This window comes from Asterias amurensis, chromosome 1, assembly GCF_032118995.1.
Source record: "Asterias amurensis chromosome 1, ASM3211899v1".
Taxonomy (NCBI): domain Eukaryota; kingdom Metazoa; phylum Echinodermata; class Asteroidea; order Forcipulatida; family Asteriidae; genus Asterias; species Asterias amurensis.
The window spans coordinates 3,827,069-3,836,564 of record NC_092648.1 but is presented as its reverse complement, the minus strand read 5'-3'; the positions used below and the strand labels follow the sequence as shown (position 1 = coordinate 3,836,564).

Here is a 9,496-nt window from a genome sequence, read left to right as displayed (position 1 = left end):
CTTTCAGATGCATAATAGAAGGCTTCAGCTGAAATCTTTTATTATCTGACTGAGAATTTACTTCATTTACAAAAATTACATTACTTCAGTAGGAGACGTTTCTCACATTGTTTTATACTATCAATAGCTCTCCATTGCAAGTTATAAGTAAATTTTTAAGCTAACAATTATTTTGAGCAATTATCAATAGTGTCCAGTGCCTTCACACCTTTACACAAAAGTAAGCATACCATTAAAAGAAAACATATTTAAAAGGGGAGAGGTTACCAGCACTTACACCCTTAGCCAAGATCCTCAGCATCTGGCCATAAAAACACAGAACTGATCCGCCAAAACAAAAGTTAAAAGCACAAGAAGTGCAACATTAAATCAAAAACCAATTTTGAAAAGGGGAGAGGTTACCAGCACTTGCACCCTTAGCCAAGATCCTCAGCATCTGGCCATGTAACAACATAAAAATTATCAGCTTAAAACGAGAATCAAAAGCACAAAGAGTGCATTATTATTTCGAAAACAGATGAGTTTTCAGGCGACACTTGAAGGAAGTGACTGAAGTAGTTTGGCAAACAATAAGAGGAAGACTAATCCTTAAGATGGGAGCAGCATTGACCCCCATAATGCGAAGTAGAGACTCTCCGGGGAGCTTGCAGTAGACACTGTGATGATGAGCGAAGACAACGAGGAGGTGTATACGAGTTTATAAGTTCAGAGACTCTGTTGGGAGCTTGCAGTAGACACTGTGACGATGAGCGAAGACAACGCGGAGGTGTATACGAGTTAAAAAGTTCAGAGTTACATGCATGAGCGAGATCATGTTGAGATTTGTAAGTGAGCAACCATGGCTTGAACACAATGCAGTCCTTGATTGGCAGCCAGTAGAGACAGCGAAGAATAGGGATGATGTGCTCATTTCTTAGAGACCGTGCGAAAAGTGTTCTAAACAGATTGCAGCTTTCAGTTCATAAAAACACACCTAAAGTACCTTGAAGACAACAAACTAATTAGCTTAGATGTCTTGAGGATAGCGATGTTTTAACACACGTTGCTCTCCTCTATACCCAGTATCCTGTGGTGATTCCATTCTCCTTCATACCCATCATATCCTAAATGACATCAGTAGTGGTGATTCCATTCTGCACTGTCTTCTTTTCAGGAAACTATTCACTTCATCTCCGTCTCTGAAAGGTCAAGTTTGGAGACCAGAAATTAAAAACAGCCACAATTTCAAATGCACAGTTTAAACTACCAACAGCTACAAATTTGGTTCGATATAAGGGTTTAAAATGTAGGTATTTTTCCAAAAGTAAGTAACTAAAACAAAACAAGACTTCTGAAATGACTGTCAAACAAGTATTTACTGACATTAAACTTATGTTTAAAACAGAGCAACAGTAGAAATTAAGCACTAACATTACATATAGCTTTATTTGGGACTAGGTTAAAACATTTAATCGACAGCAACATTGGCAAGCAGTGGCATGCCACTAAAGGTATGTTGCTCAAGAAAGTAAAGTAAAGCAACATTGGCAACCAGTGGCATACCACCAAAGGTCTGTTTCTCAAAAAAGTAAAGTTAAACAACATTGGCAACCAGTGGCATTCAACCAAAGGCCTGCTGCTCAAGTAAGTAAAGTAAAGCAACATTGGCAGCCAGTGGCTTAGAACCAAAGGTCTGTTGCTCAAGAAAGTAAAGTAAAGCAACATTGGCAACCAGTGGCATTTAACCAAAGGTCTGTCGCTCAAGAAAGTAAAGTAAAGCAACATTGGCAACCAGTGGCATTTAACCAAAGGTCTGTCGCTCAAGAAAGTAAAGTGAAGCAACATTGGCAACCAGTAGCCTACCACCAAAGGTCTGTTGCTCAAGAAAGTAAAGTAGTCAACATTGGCAACCAGTGGCATACAACCAAAGGTATGTTGCTCAAGAAAGTAAAGTAAAGCAACATTTGCAACCAGTGGCATTTAACCAAAGGTCTGCTGCTCAAGAAAGTAAAGTACAGCAACATTGGCAACCAGTGGCATACCACCAAAGGTCTGTTGCTCAAGAAAGTAAAGTTAAGCAACATTGGCAACCAGTGGCATTTAACCAAAGGTCTGTCACTCAAGAAAGTAAAGTTAAACAACATTGGCAACCAGTGGCATTTAACCAAAGGTCTGTTGCTCAAGTAAAAAGTAAAGCAACATTGGCAACCAGTGGCATTTAACCAAAGGTCTGTCGCTCAAGAAAGTAAAGTAAAGCAACATTTGCAACCAGTGACATTTAACCAAAGGTCTGCTGCTCAAGAAAGTAAAGTAAAGCAACATTGGCAACCAGTGGCATACAACCAAAGGGATGTTGCTCAAGAAAGTAAAGTAAAGCAACATTGGCAACCAGTGGCATTTAACCAAAGGTCTGTCGCTCAAGAAAGTAAAGTTAAGCAACATTGGCAACCAGTGGCATTTAACCAAAGGTCTGTCGCTCAATAAAGTAAAGTTAAGCAACATTGGCAACCAGTGGCTTAGAACCAAAGCTCTGCTGCTCAAGTAAGTAAAGTTAAGCAACATTAGCAACCAGTGGTATTTAACCAAAGGTCTGTTGCTCAAGAAAGTAAAGTTAAGCAATATTGGCAACCAGTGGCATACAACCAAAGGTCCGTTGCTCAAGTAAATAAAGTAAAGCAACATTGGCAACCAGTGGCATTTAACCAAAGGTCTGTCGCTCAAGAAAGTAAAGTAAAGCAACATTGGCAACCAGTGGCATTTAACCAAAGGCCTGTTGCTCAAGAAAGTTAAATCAAGCAACATTGGCAACCAGTGGCATACAACCAAAGGTTTGTCACTCAAGTAAGTTAAGTTAAGCAACATTGGCAACCAGTGGCATACCACCAAAGGTCTGTCACTCAAGAAAGTTAAGTTAAGCAACATTGGTAACCAGTGGCATACAACCAAAGGTTTGTCACTCAAGTAAGTTAAGTTAAGCAACATTGGCAACCAGTGGCATACCACCAAAGGTCTGTCACTCAAGAAAGTAAAGTTAAACAACATTGGCAATCAGTGGCATTTAACCAAAGGTCTGTTGCTCAAGTAAAAAGTAAAGCAACATTGGCAACCAGTGGCATTTAACCAAAGGTCTGTCGCTCAAGAAAGTAAAGTAAAGCAACATTTGCAACCAGTGACATTTAACCAAAGGTCTGCTGCTCAAGAAAGTAAAGTAAAGCAACATTGGCAACCAGTGGCATTTAACCAAAGGTCTGTCGCTCAAGAAAGTAAAGTTAAGCAACATTGGCAACCAGTGGCATTTAACCAAAGGTCTGTCGCTCAATAAAGTAAAGTTAAGCAACATTGGCAACCAGTGGCTTAGAACCAAAGCTCTGCTGCTCAAGTAAGTAAAGTTAAGCAACATTAGCAACCAGTGGTATTTAACCAAAGGTCTGTTGCTCAAGAAAGTAAAGTTAAGCAATATTGGCAACCAGTGGCATACAACCAAAGGTCCGTTGCTCAAGTAAATAAAGTAAAGCAACATTGGCAACCAGTGGCATTTAACCAAAGGTCTGTCGCTCAAGAAAGTAAAGTAAAGCAACATTGGCAACCAGTGGCATTTAACCAAAGGTCTGTCGCTCAAGAAAGTAAAGTGAAGCAACATTGGCAACCAGTGGCCTACCACCAAAGGTCTGTTGCTCGAGTAAGTAAAGTTAGACAACATTGGCAACCAGTGGCATACAACCAAAGGCCTGTTGCTCAAGAAAGTTAAATCAAGCAACATTGGCAACCAGTGGCATACAACCAAAGGTTTGTCACTCAAGTAAGTTAAGTTAAGCAACATTGGCAACCAGTGGCATACCACCAAAGGTCTGTCACTCAAGAAAGTTAAGTTAAGCAACATTGGTAACCAGTGGCATACCACCAAAGGTCTGTTGCTCAAGAAAGTAAAGTTAAGCAACATTGTCAACCAGTGGCATTTAACCAAAGGTCTGTTGCTCAAGTAAAAAGTAAAGCAACATTGGCAACCAGTGGCATTTAACCAAAGCTCTGTTGCTCAAGAAAGTAAAGTGAAGCAACATTGGCAACCAGTGGCCTACCACCAAAGGTCTGTTGCTCAAGAAAGTAAAGTTAAGCAACATTGGCAACCAGTGGCATACCACGAAAGGTCTGTCGCTCAAGTAAGTAAAGTAAAGCAACATTGGCAACCAGTGGCATTTAACCAAAGGTCTGTTGCTCAAGAAAGTAAAGTAAAGCAACATTGGCAACCAGTGGCATTTAACCAAAGGTCTGTCACTCAAGAAAGTAAAGTAAAGCAACATTGGCAACCAGTGGCATTTAACCAAAGGTATGTCACTCAAGAAAGTAAAGTAAAGCAACATTGGCAACCAGTGTAATACAGCCAAAGGTCTGTTGCTCAAGAAAGTAAAGTACAGCAACATTGGCAACCAGTGTAATACAACCAAAGGTCTGTTGCTCAAGAAAGTAAAGTAAAGCAACATTGGCAACCAGTGGCATACAACCACAGGTCTGTTGCTCAAGAAAGTAAAGTACAGCAACATTGGCAACCAGTGGCATACCACCAAAGGTCTGTTGCTCAAGAAAGTAAAGTAAAGCAACATTGGCAACCAGTGGCATACAACCAAAGGTATGTTGCTCAAGAAAGTAAAGTACAGCAACATTGGCAACCAGTGGCATACCACCAAAGGTCTGTTGCTCAAGAAAGTAAAGTAAAGCAACATTGGCAACCAGTGGCATACAACCAAAGGCCTGCTGCTAAAGTAAGTAAAGTAAAGCAACATTGGCAACCAGTGGCTTAGAACCAAAGGTCTGTTGCTCAAGAAAGTAAAGTAAAGCAACATTGGCAACCAGTGGCATTTAACCAAAGGTCTGTCGCTCAAGAAAGTAAAGTAAAGCAACATTGGCAACCAGTGGCATTTAACCAAAGGTCTGTCGCTCAAGAAAGTAAAGTGAAGCAACATTGGCAACCAGTGGCATTTAACCAAAGGTCTGTCACTCAAGAAAGTAAAGTAAAGCAACATTGGCAACCAGTGGCATTTAACCAAAGGTCTGTTGCTCAAGAAAGTAAAGTAAAGCAACATTGGCAACCAGTGGCATTTAACCAAAGGTCTGTCACTCAAGAAAGTAAAGTAAAGCAACATTGGCAACCAGTGGCATTTAACCAAAGGTATGTCACTCAAGAAAGTAAAGTAAAGCAACATTGGCAACCAGTGTAATACAACCAAAGGTCTGTTGCTCAAGAAAGTAAAGTACAGCAACATTGGCAACCAGTGTAATACAACCAAAGGTCTGTTGCTCAAGAAAGTAAAGTAAAGCAACATTGGCAACCAGTGGCATACAACCACAGGTCTGTTGCTCAAGAAAGTAAAGTACAGCAACATTGGCAACCAGTGGCATACCACCAAAGGTCTGTTGCTCAAGAAAGTAAAGTAAAGCAACATTGGCAACCAGTGGCATACAACCAAAGGTATGTTGCTCAAGAAAGTAAAGTACAGCAACATTGGCAACCAGTGGCATACCACCAAAGGTCTGTTGCTCAAGAAAGTAAAGTAAAGCAACATTGGCAACCAGTGGCATACAACCAAAGGCCTGCTGCTAAAGTAAGTAAAGTAAAGCAACATTGGCAACCAGTGGCTTAGAACCAAAGGTCTGTTGCTCAAGAAAGTAAAGTAAAGCAACATTGGCAACCAGTGGCATTTAACCAAAGGTCTGTCGCTCAAGAAAGTAAAGTAAAGCAACATTGGCAACCAGTGGCATTTAACCAAAGGTCTGTCGCTCAAGAAAGTAAAGTGAAGCAACATTGGCAACCAGTGGCCTACCACCAAAGGTCTGTTGCTCGAGTAAGTAAAGTTAGACAACATTGGCAACCAGTGGCATACAACCAAAGGCCTATTGCTCAAGAAAGTTAAATCAAGAAACATTGGCAACCAGTGGCATACAACCAAAGGTCTGTCACTCAAGTAAGTTAAGTTAAGCAACATTGGCAACCAGTGGCATACCACCAAAGGTCTGTCACTCAAGAAAGTTAAGTTAAGCAACATTGGCAACCAGTGGCATACCACGAAAGGTCTGTTGCTCAAGTAAGTAAAGTAAAGCAACATTGGCAACCAGTGGCATTTAACCAAAGGTCTGTTGCTCAAGAAAGTAAAGTAAAGCAACATTGGCACAGTCAATAGACAACAGCAATCAGTGGCATTGCACCAGAGGTCTGTCACTCAAGAAAGTTAAGTTAAGCAACATTGGCAACCAGTGGCATACCACCAAAGGTCTGTTGCTCAAGAAAGTAAAGTTAAGCAACATTGTCAACCAGTGGCATTTAACCAAAGGTCTGTTGCTCAAGTCAAAAGTAAAGCAACATTGGCAACCAGTGGCATTTAACCAAAGCTCTGTTGCTCAAGTAAGTAAAGTAAAGCAACATTGGCAACCAGTGGCATTTTACCAAAGGTCTGTCGCTCAAGAAAGTAAAGTGAAGCAACATTGGCAACCAGTGGCCTACCACCAAAGGTCTGTTGCTCAAGAAAGTAAAGTTAAGCAACATTGGCAACCAGTGGCATACCACGAAAGGTCTGTCGCTCAAGTAAGTAAAGTAAAGCAACATTGGCAACCAGTGGCATACCACGAAAGGTCTGTCGCTCAAGTAAGTAAAGTAAAGCAACATTGGCAACCAGTGGCATACCACGAAAGGTCTGTCGCTCAAGTAAGTAAAGTAAAGCAACATTGGCAACCAGTGGCATTTAACCAAAGGTCTGTTGCTCAAGAAAGTAAAGTAAAGCAACATTGGCAACAGTCAATAGACAACAGCAACCAGTGGCATTGCACCAGAGGCCTGTTGCTCATTTAACAACAGACGACTGACATCGGTGTACTTATTCACAAGATGTTAACTGTATACAGAGTGCTATAAAAAATATAACAGCATTAAACTAAAAACTCTACAATATCTTACTTTTGAAGGCAACAAACTGCTTGGTTGTTCAGGCATGATAACTTGAAGAAAAGCTAAGATGTCTTGATGATCACAATGTTTTCATATGTTGCTCTCTATTTCCTGTAGCCTTTAAGTTATCAGTAGTGGTGACTCCATCTGCATTTGATTTCAGTGAGCCACTAGCTTCACCTCTGGCTCTGAAATATAACGTTACAGGATAAGAACAAATTATACATGGTCAGTAGAGGGGGCTGTCACAGGCTATTCAGGTTGCCCATATAAAAGCATCACTCCCTGACACCATGCACCATGTGACCAAAACCCAGTAGGGTTGGCAGCAGTCACAGGCCAGTCAGGTTGCCCATATAAAAGCATCACTCCCTAACACTACGAACCATAAAGGCTCTTGCAAAAGAATCAACAGTGAATAGACAGCAGCAACCAGTGGCATAGCACCAGAGGCCTGCTGCTCATTAAACAGTGGACCGACAATGGTGTACTTATTTACAAGATGTTAACTGTATACAGAGTGCTGTAAAAAATAAAACAACATTAAACTAAAAACTCCACAAATATCTTACTTTTGAAGAAAACCAAACTGCTTATTTGTTCAATCATGATTGGTTGATGAACAGTTAAGACGTCTTGTATATATGTTGCTTTCTTTGTCCTGTAGCCTTTAAGTTATCAGTAGTGGTGATTCCATCTGCATTTGAATTCCGGGAACCACTAGCTGCCTCTTGCTCTAAAATGTCAAGTTAACGGATAAAAAAAAGCCATTTAAGTTATATGTACAAAATTCATTGCAGGGGTTTCCAAAAGTGAATGAGGAACCTACCACCCCAAGAGCAGGATTGCAGTACTTAATGTTAACAGCATACAATGATGAAACATTTAAGTCTTTATGGTTTTGTTACTTGATCTTTTAACAAAATCTTGTTTTTTTTAAATGAATTGCTTCATCCTGAATGAGAGTTTCCCTTTTTTGAATAACCATCAACAGTATTTTTCAAAACTACATAAATGTTTGTCATGTTTAATCCTTTGTTTATTTAAAAAAGGTTAATAAAAAAAATTCAAAAAACCAGTGGACAATCTTCAAATTGGCGCAATGTAAATTTTATTATCAGTTGAGCTCTCTCTCAAAATGAATCTTATGTAGCAAGCGCTACCCAAATGTAATTTTGTTCTTAAGGCATGAAGAATTTTCGCAATGCCAACAGAAAATATACAACCCAGCCATTAACAACTAACATGAATACCAAACAAACATCTTGTGAATAAACTGAAATCCTATACACATCAATTTTACATTTTGGAAAAACTCACCTTTTAATGGAAAGTGGAACTCCTTCGTACGTTGGTCTCAGACATCCACTTGTTGACTTGTAGATGTTGTAGCAAGACTGCAACTCAAATAAATGCGATATAAATAAATAATGACCTGAGATCAACTACATTTGCACAATCTAATCCCCTAAAGGCAGACTATTATAGTTAAGAGATTTCATAGAACAGGGCACTCTGCTGCCAGGTTGTCAGCGTAAAACCATGCGACACATGAACGGTAGGGTGCGGAGGCGTGACGAGTCAGGTTGCCAATATTGAGCAACACTCGTTAAAACGATGGGACACTACACTTCGCCCATATAAAAGCAACACTCCTTGACCCCATGCACCATATGTGACCCATGGCCAGTAGAGTGGACAGTCACAGGCCAGTCAGGTTGCCCATATAAAAGCATCACTCCCTGACACCATGCACCGTGTGACCCATGGCCAGTAGGTTGAGCAGTCACAGGCCAGTCAGGTTGCTCATATAAAAGCATCACTCCCTGACACCATGCACCATGTGACCCATGGCCAGTAGGGTGGGCTGTCACAGGCTAGTCAGGTTGCCCATATAAAAGCATCACTCCCTGACACCATGCACCATGTGACCAAAACCCAGTAGGGTTGGCAGCAGTCACAGGCCAGTCAGGTTGCCCATATAAAAGCAACACTCCTTGACCCCATGCACCATATGTGACCCATGGCCAGTAGAGTGGGTAGTCGCAGGCCAGTCAGGTTGCTCATATAAAAGCATCACTCCATGACACCATGCACCATGTGACCCATGGCCAGTAGGGTGGGCAGTCACAGGCCAGTCAGGTTGCTCATATAAAAGCATCACTCTATGACACCATGCACCATGTGACCCATGGCCAGTAGGGTGGGCAGTCACAGGCCAGTCAGGTTGCTCATATAAAAGCATCACTCCATGACACCATGCGACCCATGGCCAGTAGGGTGGGCCGTCACAGGCCAGTCAGGTTGCTCATATAAAAGCATCACTCCCTGACACCATGCACCATGTGACCCATGGCCAGTAGAGTGGGCCGTCACAGGCCAGTCAGGTTGCTCATATAAAAGCATCACTCCATGACACCATGCACCATGTGACCCATGGCAAGTAGGGTGGGCAGTCACAGGCCAGTCAGGTTGCTCATATAAAAGCATCACTCCCTGACACCATGCACCATGTGACCCATGGTCAGTAGGTTGAGCAGTCACAGGCCAGTCAGTTGCTTATATAAAAGCATCACTCCCTGA

At 41.4% G+C, this 9,496-nt stretch overlaps 1 long non-coding RNA gene across 1 annotated transcript; it reads right to left on the bottom strand.

Moving 5' to 3' along the window:
- On the bottom strand, positions 1-8,303 carry LOC139939888 (uncharacterized). Its single transcript, XR_011786362.1, has 4 exons — positions 8,234-8,303; positions 7,486-7,649; positions 6,923-7,101; positions 1-1,178 (listed from the first exon to the last, which is right to left on the bottom strand). It is a non-coding gene; the product is annotated as an uncharacterized lncRNA (long non-coding RNA).
- Positions 8,304-9,496: the final 1,193 nt, after the last annotated feature.